At 46.3% G+C, this 14,728-nt stretch overlaps 1 long non-coding RNA gene across 1 annotated transcript; it reads left to right on the forward strand.

Annotated features, from left to right (window-relative positions):
- Positions 1–980: 980 nt before the first annotated feature.
- Positions 981–2,870, forward strand: LOC308593198. The gene is made up of 3 exons (XR_014010839.1): positions 981–1,265; positions 1,558–1,630; positions 2,117–2,870. It is a non-coding gene; the product is annotated as an uncharacterized lncRNA (long non-coding RNA).
- Positions 2,871–14,728: the final 11,858 nt, after the last annotated feature.

The following is a 14,728-nucleotide window of genomic DNA, read 5'->3' on the forward strand; positions in this document are numbered from 1 at the left end:
AGGGATTAATTTTGTTGTCTGCTCATTGAATCAAATGGTCTTCTTGGCAAAAGGGCACAGATTAATTTGTCAGCATGATTTATGTCCAAATTTTAGGGGCATTAAATATTTCACCCTGCAGGCAATAGGCAACTACGCTTCTATCCTTGAACAGAGCTGTGTAGCAAGACCATTCAGCTTCCAAAAATAAGTTGGAGGCACTTGGCCCTAGAACAATGCATATTTGGGGGTCTTTGGCTAAACATGCCCCATCTTGCTCTATGAGGGTTGCAGTTTTCACGTAGAGTAGACCATTGACCTCTTCCATGACAGCAATCCGAGCTTCCCACAACTCATTCCTCTCTGTCAGAGTCAGTTGACTCGACTGGCTTTTGGCCCCTTCCAAGGCCAGATATACGCCAAGCCCCATCTGACCTCCCTTCTTCACTTCCTCTTTCTTCTTCATCATGCCTTCCTCATGAGGGGACACATACTTGAATCTCTCCAACCTAATGCGCAAGAACAAGCATGGCTTTAGGCATCTCCAAGAACTGGATAACTTTCCTATCAACCATGTACAGTGGTACCTCAGGTTAAGTACTTAATTCGTTCAGGAGGTCTGTTCTTAACCTGAAACTGTTCTTAACCTGAAGCACCACTTTAGCTAATGGGGCCTCCTGCTGCTGCTGCGCTGCCGCTGCACGATTTCTGTTCTCATCCTGAAGCAAAGTTCTTAACCCAAGGTGATATTTCTGGCTTAGTGGAGTGTGTAACCTGAAGCGTATGTAACCTGAGGTACCACTGTATTTCCAGTAATAAACATTGCTTTCTTATTTAACAAACTCAGAGTTCCAGTGTGATTGTATGTAGCGTACGGTGTGTTCCTTCTGCAGGGATTTCGTAGCAAGTTTATGTCTGCTGGTTATGTAAACTCAAAATGCCATTACTGGATCATCCAGTTAATCTGACTATCTGACTGTGTTACATGACATGGCACATAACTCGTTTATGGAATACTATGCCACAAGATGTCACATCCAAGATGTACATCACTACATCTTAAAAGGGGAGTAGACAAATTAATGGAGAATCAGGCCATCAGTAACTATTGGTCATGATAGCTGTAGAGCACCTCCTTGTTCAGAGGCACTGTCTTATTTGGTTGGTCACTGCAGAAAAGAGGATGATGGACTAGATAGACCTTGGGTCTGATGGTGTTGCAGGGCTCCCCTTACACTCTTAAGCCTGTGGATCATCCATACAAGGAATTCAGGAAGAAGAAGCAGGTGGGAAATGGTGTCCAAAAAAATAATATTTGTGTGCAATCTATGTATTCAGAAAGTGGGGGTGCTGGTTACATGTCTTTATGTAATTCCTGATCAATATGTTGCTGATTGTCCATCTTCCTTTCATCCCAGTTCTGTGTTCCTTCTGGTTTTATTCTTCTTTGTATTTATTTATACCAGCAGTCTGAAAGAACTAGCCACAGTTATTTTCAGTTTAAATCAAGACACTGCTGTAATGATTGGTCCGCTCTCCTTTCATACAAAATATTTAAACTTCTTCTTCTCCTTTAAGGAGATGGGGTTACTTTATCTGAGAACTGGGGTTTGACTTCAATGTCAGAAACCTGCAGCTGCAACAATAAGAGGTAGAAATTTGACCCCCTCCAGGTTGAAGGTGATGTGGATTAGAAAAATAGTGTTAGAGAACCTTGCCCTGTGAAATTGTAGCCACCGCATAAATCAGCCAATAGCCTTGGCTAGCTTTCCCACAAATAACATGAAGATCTGCAGTCTCCCTGCTCCTATCAGTCCTGGTCATCTTGTTCACTCATACTGAGACACCAGATGTAACGAAGGGGCCCAGAGGGAAAGTAGGAGATGAGTTAAAATTAATAATTGCAGTGGCAACAAACATGTGCTATTTTGATATGAAACGGAAACCTCTGTGATATTTGGGGGCACATTAAAAGCTCCGATCGTGCAGAAAACCTGCTGCTGACTTCAAAACAACCTCACTTTCAAACACTGCTGATAACAACTGAGAACAGAGCAGATGAAACTTTGACTGGATTTATGTTTTCTTCTGCTTGTTCATTCCTAGATCACTTTTTCTTTTTTTCTTTTTTTTGCAGCTGCTTTGATCTACACTTCAGAAGTCCTTGTACATCTAACTGGGGGGGGGGGAGAAGAGTTAGCAATACATATCAGCCCTATTCGCTTCCTAGATGTGGTGTTTCTGTCACTGTGAGGCGGATGGCATTTTAATGAATGAAAAGGATGGGGTTTTTCTTACATTTCAGTGTTAAGCCAGTTCAGGTTGTTGTGAGAGGTTTCATTTCCTGCTTCTGCATACTGAATGAAAGAGCCAGGTAGACCAGAGGGGAAATTATAATCCTCACCACCACCAGCATGTGTTACTCGGGATAACGCCTTGTGCATCTGATGAAATCTGTTCCACAAAAGTTTATGCCGTAATGCGTTTGTTGCTCTTTAAAGAGCCAAAAGACTCTGCTGTTTATGCATTTATAAATATATCCCTGTATCCAGAAGAAACAAGACTGAAACATATGATAAAGTGGATTCTAGCCCATGAAAGCTTATGCCATGGTAAATTTACTAGTCTTTAAACTAGTGTCCCAAGATTCTGTTGGTTTTGCTGAAACAAGCTAACAGTGCAGTCTACAGGAGCCAACTCCTAGGGGCCAAGGTCCCTTTGCCCCCCCCATAAAATATTTGAGGAGGCCTGGGCCCCCCAAAGTTAATGGGCATTGCCATTCAAATGGTGTTTGTGTGCTGAATCTTGTGATTGATTACCTGCCTCATCCTAAAATACCGGTATATTATTCAAGTTGACACCCCTGGTGCAGTCCTAATCCCATCTACTCAGAAGTAAGTCCTTTTGAATTCAGTGAGGCTTGCTCCCACGTAAGTGAGGCTAGGATTGCAGCCTAACGGGGCTGCCCCTCTGGAAACTAAGATTAAAAGGCATACTTAGCCTCTACTGAGAAATCAATAAGTATTCATGACCAACTAAGGCTTAGTCCTGCTAATATTACTTTTAGATTGAAAGCTAGGAAGGAATAACTGTGCTGTTAGAGCTATTAAAAATGCTCACTCATAAACCACAGTAGGGTAATACTTTCATTAGGACCAACCAAAATGTCACAGCAAGGTTTCACCTTTTCCATAACTTTACTTCAGCCTTGGATGTTAAGCAAAACGACATCTATTCTTAATAAATGTTCAGGAGAACTTGAAAGTTTCAGCCCTTATATACCCAGTCAATCACAGTAACTCTGTGGGTGAGGGCCTCTTGCAGATATCACCTTATTAGGAGGTCCATTCTGATGATACAGAGATTGGGAATTGAGTGTGGAGACCCCTACACTTTACACATTGGAATTCCCTCCTGCTATATATTAGACAGGTACAGTCTCTGTGATCTTTTCAATGTCTAGTGAAAGCCTTCCTCTTTCAGCAAACCTTTTAAGTGGAGATCTTTATCCCATACCTTATTCATATCAGAACTATTTTTAACTTTTTTCAATGTGGAAGTGGTTTTAAGGATAGATAGATAGATAGATAGATAGATAGATAGATAGATAGATAGATAGAGATAGAGATATATGTGTATTGTTCTTAGTTGTTTTATATGTGGATTTTAAATTATTTTAACACTTGGTTTTATGGTTGTATATGTTTTCATTTCATCTTATTATAAATCTGTGTATTCTGTTTATTGTTTTAACCTGCCCAAGAACCTTATGGTAGAGGGCAGGTAAGAAATAAAGATATAAATAAAAGTTTGTTCACCATTCCATGACATTTGGATAGGCTCTAATTACTTAATAATGGACCAACATGACTACTTTTGTTGACCATACCTACTATTCATGATAATCCTGTTTCTCTGCAATTGAGTAGATTTCAAACCTTTCTCTCCTGGAATGCAAACTCACAATATGACCATGGCTGCTCAGGAGGTACATAGCACAGCAGAATCAGAGTCTGGGAACTAGGAAAAGTTGGAAATATGTGGGAAGCTGCTCTAGGTGACCATATAAGAATAAACAGTAGGTGAAGACAGTAGTGTCACCAAGGCAGGACTTTGAGGCAGATGTTGAGGACCTCTCTCTCAAAAAATAAAAAAAACATCAAGAAGGAAGGCCCTCAAATTTAGTACTGGATTATTTTATTTTATTATTTTATTTTAATTTTTTTAAATTTATATACTGATTGTACAAAAGCCTCAAAGTGGTTTACAAAGAAGATGAAATTATCAATTAAAAATTACAATAATTTAAAGCCAATGCATGCAGAAAATGATCAGCTGCTTTCAGAGTAATTTCTGAAGTAAGTGGAATAATAGACATTATCATTAAAAGAGGCCCCTCCCGTAAAAACATTAGGTCTAAAAGTAGTCCACAGTAGTCTAATTGCACCACTTGGTGGAGAAAGCAACCCTGTCTACTTCAATTCCCCTTTTTAAAGCTTCATTCTGGAAGGAAAAGCAATCATTAGTCCTTCACAGTGGGAGAGATGTCCTGAGTTTCCTCTTCAGATGTTACTATATGCACACACAAAAAAGCAATTTCATATGTTAGCCACTCATACTTTTGCTTTCCCCCATAACATTTAAAGTCACTTAAAATACCATAGTTACATTTGCACAGCACTTATAATTTTCCTACATTGGAATCACTACCCTCTAGAAGAGAAACATGCAAAACATATGTAGGTTGTCATGTATGATTACCACACAAGCACAGAGTTTGCAAGATGCACACGGAGGGCACACATGCTGCAAAGCTGAGACCAAAGGTGGTTTCTGGTGTGTGCATATTCAGAAAAAATAGATGTGAGTGGAGGTGATTGTACGCAGGGAGCAGAAAACTTGTAACATATGAGTGGCCCTTGGATGCAGTTGTTCTGGGGGGAATTGATGCTTAAAATAATAATAATTAAGCCACATCCTATTGAAGTATGCACCAGCTATCCGACTTCTGAGGATTTTTAAAAATAATTTAGGAAATGTCACAGTGACATGTCTCCAGCACCTCAAGCTTTTTACATCTTTACTTGACGTTGCTTGAAATTGGCATTGATTCCCATTGAAGTTATTTCCAGGAGGACATGATAAAAGTGACATAAAAACTATTCCACCATATACCCAATCAAACCGTAAACCTAACAAATCAAGTGCCTAAGCGAACAAATAATCAGAGCCTTCCACGTTGCATGATGTTACCCAACTTTTATTTTTGTTTAATTCTAGTACAGTATGTTGAATTGTGGGGGGTGGGGGTGGCATAAATTCAGTCAGGGCGCGCGCTGAAACTTGCAACGATTTCCTTAGCAACATTGTTTCTGCTGAGCGATTCCACTTCCCGCTGCAGAATGAAAAACTTTAACCCAAATGGTAACAGTGGAGAGACTCGCCTTGCCCCAACCATGGGCTGTGGAACGTGGAACAAGCGGTATCCCCTGCGTTGATATACTGTTCAAAACAATATTTGTGCACAAGGCGGACAAAATTCTACCGGATCTCCTCGCCGTGTATAGGAGCTGTTTTCAGGAGGACCAGGGAATGTGGACCTTTTGCATGGCAATGCAACTCCCAGCTGGAGTTGTGGGCTCTGCACACCCGAATATAATAACCAAAGCGGGGGTGCATAAGGTGTACACTGATCAGAGTTGCCTCCTGCAACATCTCTGCAACCCCAAGAGCAGAAGCCAGGAAGCCTGCAGAACTTGAGACGTCTCACGCGATTGGCTGCGCGCCCCTTTCTATACGTCCAATGCTACGTCCTCAACTTGTTTCTCTTGGTGAAAGTCGCTTAAGCGAATAACAGGAGGCGTGCAGAGACTCGCAGGGCTTCCATCAGATAAGGTGCCCAAATACTTCGCTCCTCATCATCTCATACACGCATAACCTTCATCTCGGCTCGTTTGTCCTGGGATGGATCCGTAGCCGCCCAGCTGATTATGGGCCGAGATTAAGATGGCATTAATCAGCTGATCGGTTAAGATTCATATAGCATATTGGAAGTGATTTAGCAACGTGTGGAGCAAAGGAAGGTCGTGGCTACCAAATGCCGATCGTTTTTATTGTCTTCATAATTCATAAACGCTGGGGATGTGGAGCATCAGTCCAGTGATTGGAAGCATTGATTCCTTAACGCCTAAATTAACATTTTAATGTGAACTGTTTCACCCCATTTAGAAAGTTTTGTTACGTTCGCTCTCTTTTTCTCCTCTTCAGATTGGATTCCTCTTTCCACTGCTGTGGTTGTGGACTCCGTAATAAAAATCTTTAAATAGTCAGGTACTTTGGCGTCCCGTGGCCATTTTAATTGGCTAATCCACCAGGCAAAAACTAGATCCTTAATCTCCGAACATCTTAATGGATAGGTAGAACTGTAATAATAATAATAATAATAATAATAATAATAATAATAATAATAATAATAATAATAATAATAGCAGCAACAACAGCAGCAGCAAATCAGCAGCCTAACAAAGTTAAATAGTTGCATCGCCTTGTTTTTGCATAAAACAAGTATTTGTCCATCAATGTTTTTTTTTTAATCTTCTTTTCTTAGTTATGCGCACAGACCACTTAAGGGCAACTACACTTTGGGTTTCAGCTCTCTCAAATCCCAGCCGTCCCGTTTAACTACCTTGTGGCTCTCTGTCTGCAAGGGTGTTCAAAGATTAAATTCCTAGTGTTCTCCGTATTCAACCTGCTTTGCAGAATCTCTTTTCCTCGACTCTTAAAGGAGAGAAAATAGAAGGTGGGATCGGACGGGATAAAACTGCGGAGCCTCGGTTCGCTTTTCCCATTTCCCACATCGACTTGTTTCCAGGCTGGGCCTCTCTGAAGTCCAGACCCAGGCAAATTCCTACCTGAGCGCAAAAAGCGCAAGGCTCCTGGAGCCCAATTCTCGTAAAGCAATGCTACCAGAATGTATGGATTATGATTCTTAAACGGATCTCACATTCGCCCTCGGCTGTGTTTTTCCCCTGAGCCAAGACGCAGCTGCAGGTTCGGGAGGGCTGCGCTCCTGGAACTCTGCCCGAAATCTACTTGCAGGTCGCTCCCTGCTAAGTTTACTCAGGAGAAATCCCATGGATTTCCATAGGACTTGCTTAGGTTTGCAGTATATTTAGGAAACAAATCCCACGGAACTCGGTGAAAATCTATTTAGGAATGGTCTGTGGGTGATCTTGGTCCGAATGGTACATTCAGGAGGATTAACAGCGCACAGCTATCCAAATGGTTAGTGTAGAATTAGGGGCGCGGAGGGGGTGCTAATCAAATCCATGCCTTTTGCGAGTATGGGGGGGCGGGGGCTGGCGGAGGAGTTAGGAGAGACTTGCTTCGGATTCATGGTTCACGGTGAAAGAAAGCAGCCCTTTCCATGTCTTCCTTTCCCAATAGGAATAAATAAACCTAAAATATTTTCATGCTTCTGGGACGAGGTCCAGAGATTATACAAATGTTGTTGTTTTGAAAACTCAATAAATTGAATTAAAGTAGCAAAGCTCTCTTGCAGCCTGTAATGCACGTTTCGCAATGTAAAGCCTGCATTCTTGGGTTTTGCTCTCGAAGAACGTGGGAAGCAACTTAAAGGCGAGAGATTCGATTTAACCGGGTCTGACGTCGATCTGGATTGTTCAGTAGAGTGGTACGTTAGGAACAGCAAGCGCGGAAAGGCAAGTAACTACAAAGTTCCCGGGATTTGACTTCACCAGAAACTCGAACGCAGGAAATACGTGTAAATCCAGATACTCCGCCTGGACTCATTTGGGGATCAAAGGATGAGTTATATAGGGAAGCTGCGGGCTGTTCCGGGAGCCTTTTTCCTCTCGGGAAGGAGGCGGCCAGGTGGGCGAGGATTTTAGCTGTAGTGACAGATTCTGCGGCGCAGGAGCTTATTTACATTCGCCATAACCACGCCCCTTCTAAGACTATATAGAGCAAAAGTTAACTTCCAGCCATGTAGACATGAAGGCTTCAAGATCAAGCCAAACTTTTTCTCATCACCATCCCTCCTCCAGCTTTACTGAGTACCATCCCGCCTAGCGAAGAGTTCTGATAATCTGAGAAGCTTGCTCCCTGTTTTGTTACATTTTCATTGGTGGTAATAAAGGCGCTGGGGATTTCCCAAAGTAAAAGTAGCAGTTTAGCTGGGGACCAAGAGCAATCTGCAGTCGCTCCTCTTCTTCAAGGTGGGGGTGACTGAAGTCGAGCATTTTGAATATTCCGGGGGAAATTGTGGTCTCCTTTCTGGGTGAAGAAGGTGTTAGTCCTGCTTGTTCCTAACTCAATCCCATCCCGAGACCACATAACACCGCTCTTTAAAGACCTCCATTGGCTCCCAGTACGTTTCCAAGCACAATTCAAAGTGTTGGTGCTGATCTTTAAAGCCCTAAATGGCCTCGGCCCAGTATACCTGAAGGAGCATCTCCACCCCCATCGTTCTGCCCGGACGCTGAGGTCCAGCGCCGAGGGCCTTCTGGCGGTTCCCTCATTGCGAGAAGCAAAGCTACAGGGAACCAGGCAAAGGGCCTTCTCGGTAGTGGCACCCGCCCTGTGGAACGCCCTCCCACCAGATGTCAAAGAGAACAACAACTACCAGACTTTTAGAAGACATCTGAAGGCAGCCCTGTTTAGGGAAGCTTTTAATGTTTGATGAATTACTGTATTTTAATATTTTGTTGGAAGCCACCCAGAGTGGCTGGGGAAGCCCAGCCAGATGGGCGGGGTATAAATAAAAAAGGAGGAGGAGGAGGAAGAAACCTTACAGACCGTGGAAGGTCCACTGCTGCACCTCGGGACCAAGAATGGCAGGTGATGGGAGCAGGCAAACAGGCCCGCCCTCACCATCTGGTCCACTGGCCTGATGTTATCACAGCTCCATCTTTTATTTCTTCATCGTCAGGGATGGAGACGCTCCTTGTGTTATTTTTTACTTTAAAAACGTTTTATTATTTTCTACAACGAATTGGTGCTGCCACCTAAGAGACCCAGGTTCAAATCCCCCACTCTAGGCGGCCTTGGACCAGACAGTCTCTCTCCGCTTGGCTTTCCTCGCAGGGCTGTTGTTGTGAGGATAAAACTGGAGAGCGGGCATTCCGTGTGTCGGCCACCTTTGAACTCCTTAGAGGAAAGACGGGAGTATTAAGAGAAATAATAAATGTGCTTAGCCTCGGGGCAGCAGAAGCAACTCAGTTGTATTCCTCTAGTCTACAGAGTGCGATGATTTATGCGAGAGCAAAAGGAGAAACTCTGTGTGTGTGTGTGTGTGTGTGTGCGCGCGCGCGCGCGCGCGCGCGCTCAGAGTGCCTTTTTTTAATTCGGGGTTGGCAATTTCGGGAACGAAGAAGCAGTGGAACGGCTGGGGAGAAGATAAATGTTAACGGTGTGCTTCGCAAGTGAAGTAATGCACATGGGTCACCTTAAAGGCAGCAGCCGTCAAACCACTAAACCCAGAATTACCTGTATGCGCCACGGATGGGATTGGGTCCCGTTGTGCTGAGGACCGCAGCCTGCACCAGACACGCCTCTCGGTTTTTTGCTCTCTCATCTCTGAATAGGCGACGCTTCTGCAAGCTAAATGTGTGAACCTTCCCCCTGAAAAGCACAGCGATGATTTCATGAAAAAGGCTACACGTGGTGTTTGACCCTTAAGAGGTATTTCGCCCTGTATCACCGGGCGACTTGGCAAGCCGTCTGGGCATGTGTGAATCAGCTGTCGCCCTCGTGTAAGTTGAAAGAAGGGCACCGCTTCTTACAAGCTCTGAATCCCTCGTTTCCTTTTGATTTCACGACACACACAGGTCTATGAGAACAGTAATGCACTTAAGTAATTTTAGACTGGGGACTTCAAGGTCTAAAAGCCCCCTCCCATCTTAATATGGCAACGGATATTGTTTCTCTTCTTCAAAGCGTAACCAGACAGCCGTGCTGCGGGGCAGAGACCTGAGACGCAAATCGAGTTCCTTCAGAAAAGTCTCAGTTGGGTAAATGAAGCTGCCTCAAAAATTATTAGGTGTCAAAGGGCTTGATTTGTACCAGCGCCCAACCACATAATCTGTTTTCCGCATGAGAGCCCAGTTCTGGGATATATGAAGAGCGTATCTGAGCATGGGCAGAGAGCACTTGTGACCACCATACCGGCTTAAAATCATCTAACTCTGCGCAAGTCCTGATGGGAAAATCTAAACCCTATTTAGTGACCTTACACGGGTGTTTAAGCCACGAGCAAATGTGGTTGAATGTTGTTTTTCCTTGGGCAAGTAGTTTGAGAGTTTTTATTCAAACGCAGCTTGGCAGCGCTATGAAATCGAAAGCGTGGAGATTCTTCTAAGAATCTCTGTTTGAGTTGCAGCAGAAGCCGGGAATCTGGATTAAATGGACCAGAAGCAGGTTAGGGAGCAGATGGGACTTCTGCAGCTTGTTGGTTCCCAGGCTGTCGCGCTGGGAGTTTTTGCCGGAAGCGCGAACTTTTGAGGTCTGCGCAGGAGAGGCTTCAGCCGAGCTCCACGCGCTGAGACCTAGATCCAACCTCCCAAGCAGAAACGCGTCTGGGAAACGCGCAAAGCTTCAGCCGAGACAACAGGTCCATTGAAAAGACAACGTGGGATGAACTGAGCTGCAGTCCACGGGTGTCCCTCGGGGCAAATGAGCCGAGGCCATTTTGCCTTCAGTCATTACAGCTTTATACATTTTGACACTTATTCAAACCCACGCATAAACTAGCCCTGAATCATGTTGCTATAGGGAAAAATTGGTAGCAAAAAACGGGATAACAGACGCCAGAGCATCTAGACTGTATTGGATTGTTGCTACAGCGCCATCAAAGTAGGACAGGGCAGTCAGATGAATTTGTTTGCTTTCACACGTGTATATGTAATGGTTATTTCTTTACAGTTCTTTTCTATGCCTGCTTATTTCGAATTCAGGTCTGTGTATAATGGGATTAATTCCTAAGGGAGTAAGCCTTGTGTTGCGACTTTTATTTCTACGGCTATTTACTTGGGAGTAAGTCCTCTCGAGCTCAGTAGGGCCTGTTTCTGAGTAGGCACGTTTAGCGTAAGTCATTTTCAGAGTAGGCCCATTGAAACCTATTGCCTTAATTTAGTGATGGCTAAATTGATTTCATTGGTCTGAGTATGGCTTAGTCGGAGACCACTCTTTATGTGGAACGGTCCTGCTCCTGTTGTACTAAAAAACAGCCACGTGTGTTTATCATATTTAACCGTTTCCAAATATTTTAAAAATACATTTTTATTTGTATTATAAAGAGAGTAAAAGAGCTGCCACGACACCCCTTTTAGAAAGGAACTCCGGGGGGGTTAATAAGACCCAACTCGGAAAGGGAAGTTCAGGTAATCAGAGCTTGGTTTTAAAACTGAAGGGGGCTGGAGTTCAGCCAGAGATGCGACCTTGCTCTTGATTCCAGGTGTGTAAGGAGGGCCGGGTTTGTAGAAAGAGAGAAGCACTCTGCACATGCCTGGATGCACGCTCATATTTCTTAGGCCCTCAGGTCTCCCTTCACCTCAAAAGGCGTTCTAATCTGAGGGCTGTGCTCTGGGTCCTTACCTGGAGACGAATTCAGCTGCTGTAGGAATTGCCACACCTTTGTCCCGGGTTGGCTAGCGAGGAATAGCATTTGCGTCATTGGCTGCAGGGCAAGGAGCTACTACTGTATATAACCGGGCACACCCAGTTGGTGCCCTCGCTCTGTCCTTAGGGCTTGTTCCCCCCCCCATCTGTCCTTCAATCCGCTCATCAGTCCCCATGGAAAGTCTTGTGGTACCTTAAGAACGTAAAAGAAAAGCCCGCTGGATCGGGCCAATGGCCCGCCTCCTCCAGCGCCGTGGTGGCGCAGTGGCCAAGCAGATGCCGCTGGGAAAACCCGCAAGAAGACTTCGAGCACAAGAGCCCATTTTATTTATTAGATTTATATACCGCTGTTCATCATAAGATCTCAGGGCATTGCTGCCTCCCAGCTAATAGTAACCGATAGCCCCCCTCTTCCTCGAATGTACCTCTTGTAAAGTCATTTAGGTTGGGGGCCATCACGAGTTCTATAGCTTAACTATGAGCTGCCTTGAAGATATATGCCACCTTTTACGAGTTCTAGAGTTATGCGAGAGGGACTAAAGCTTTTCTATCCCTTCACCTATTTCACAACTGGCGTCGCTCCTTGCAAAGCATCCTTTCGGGCTGCTTCAGAAAAGCGTTTTTGTCTTGTCTCAGGTATGCCATCCTATTGTCTATTCAGAAGTAAGTCGCTCCGAACTCAATGGCTGCAATCCTAACCCCACTTTACCAGAGATCAAGCACCATTGAATTCGATAGGGCTAACTTCTGAGTAGACATTTTCATAGCTGTCAACGTTTCCCTTTTTTCAAGGGAAATTCCCTTGTTCAGAATAGGATTCCTCGCAAGATAAGGGAAAAGTTGACAGCTATGGACATTTTGCGCTTGGCACATCAATTCTATGCCCTGCCAGCGTCCAAACGAAGACATGTTTACTCAGGAAGTAATTAAGTGGCACTGAAATCAATGGACCTCCTTGCTCCCGGAGAAGCAAGCACAGTCTGCAACTCCAAATGCACGTTATTGGGAGTAAGATCCAGGGAGCTCTGTGGGGCTTACTTCTGAGTAGGCACTTACTAGAGCGCGCTGTCCGACTCAGCCGAGCCAGCCCTTTTGAATTCCATAGGATTTATTTCGGAGGGGATCGCGCTGTCCCTTAGTCCTGCGAAATGCTGGTCCCGAGCCCTTCTTTATCAATATCTATGTAGATAAAAGTCTCTATAGAGTGGCTCGATTCTCTCTGGTTTGGATCTCATCCTTAGTCCGCTGTGCTGTGGTTTTAAATGCACACAACTCCCCGCGCCGCAAGGGGCACAAAATAACCTAAATAGAGTGACCGGGGATCCTCAGCCTTAGTATCAGTTAGCGAGGAAGTGCAAGAGTGAGCCGGAGCTCCGCCCAGCCGCTTCTTTCTCGCGTGTTAGGGAAGCATCCTGAGTCTTTTCTGCCCTTCCGCGAGCCGCAAAGCAAACAGATGCCTCCAGGGGGCGCTGGAGCTCTTCGTTTCCCTGCTGCTGCTGCTGCTGCTGCTGCTGCTGCTTCCTAAGCAGACCTGGACGGCCGCTAACCTCCCCCCTTCCTTGCCTTGGCCCCCCAGCCGAGCGCCCCGCAGGCATTTCGTGTCCCCCAGCCCACCCTGCGGGCTCCATCCCCCGTGCTCAGGAGTCGTCCTGCTCCCCTGGCCGGCTTCCTCTGGTCCTGCCTGGACCCCCGGAGAGGAGGGCAGGGGGCGAGAGGAAGGGGGCGCGCGCGCCGGCGCTGCGCAAAGCAGGCAAGTAACTGGCCGCGTTGCGCGCGCCCGCCGCACCAGGCAGCTTGGCAAGCCGGGGAAACGACGCGCGGGGAAACTGCCCAGGCGCCGGGTGATGCCGCCTGAGACTTTTATTTTATTTTATTTTATTTTATTTTATTTTATTTTGAGTCGGAGGCTGATGTCTATTTAAACCTATTTATTTATTTATTTGTTTGTTTGTTTTATTTTATCTATTTGGGCCTAACCGCCTTGGGCAGCTGACTACTAGCTGCCTGCCTCTACAGCCGTCCTCCTCTCCCTACCTGGTGTCCCACCCACCCGGCTCAGCCAGCGTGCCTAGTGGTCAGGGATAATCGTCCTTGTTGGAGCCCAGCAGAAAAGGTCTTGAAAGGTCGCGCAAGTTTCCCCACGGCTGGTCTTGCGAACGGTGAGCCTTCCAAGGCCTAGAGCCCTCGCTCCGACCCAGTGTCTCCTAGCTTTTAAGAAAAGCGTAGCGGCGAGAGAGCTTCCGAGCATGGGCAGAGCGCCTTCCGCTCGTCGGGGTGCGAGTCCCACACCGCACTCGCCATCTAGGAGATCAGGGCAGAAAGTGGAGCGAGGAAAAGGACCCGGCGCGCTCCTTCTTGATCTTGCAAAACGAAGCAGGGCGTTTTTTGGTTTGAAACCCTCATCCCTCCCCGCTTCCCTGCAAGACTCCGGATCGGGCTTCCTGGGTGGCATCACCAAAGGGGGAGACACCGGCTCGGCGAGAAGGGGGTCCCGCTGTGCTTACATTGCTGCCCCCGGGCTCGCGGGGGGGGGAGGGAGAAGCGGGCTGGGGGCGAGCAAGGGGTGTGCGCGCTGCTTGGATGGGAAAAGCCAGCCCCAGCAAGCGAAAGCGGCGGGTTTAGAGTGGGATGCCCTTCCCACCTCATTGCCCTTGGAAAGGAACGCAGCCAAGGCCGGATCCGCTCCCGGCGGGTCTCCTCCGGCTCCTCATTCCCTGACAGCAGCCACCGGTCAGGACTTGCAGCCGCTTCCCCAGCGCGCTGACTCGGCTTCGGGGACGCCTTCTTGCCTGGAAGTAGAAAGTTCTGCTGCAGCCAGAGCGAGCAGTTGCTTCCTGGTCCTGGGTTCCAATCCTGGGCACATGAAGTTCCTCGGGTGGCCCGGGGCCTCTCTCTCTCTCTCTCCCACCCCCACCGCAAGCCCCTCGGCCTAACCTACCTCACAACTTGTTGTGAAGATAACACAGAGACACACACCGCTCCCTCTGCCATCACCCGCAGCTCCCTTGCGCACTCAAACGCCCCGCAGAGATTGCGCACCGAGGGAGTGTAGGATGCAGCCGGTCTCGACTGCGCCCAATGGGGCTTCCTCGCAAGTAAGTGTGCGGGCTCA

The sequence above is a fragment of the Podarcis bocagei genome (assembly GCF_964188305.1).
Source record: "Podarcis bocagei genome assembly, chromosome: 8".
NCBI classification, from domain to species: Eukaryota; Metazoa; Chordata; class Lepidosauria; order Squamata; family Lacertidae; genus Podarcis; species Podarcis bocagei.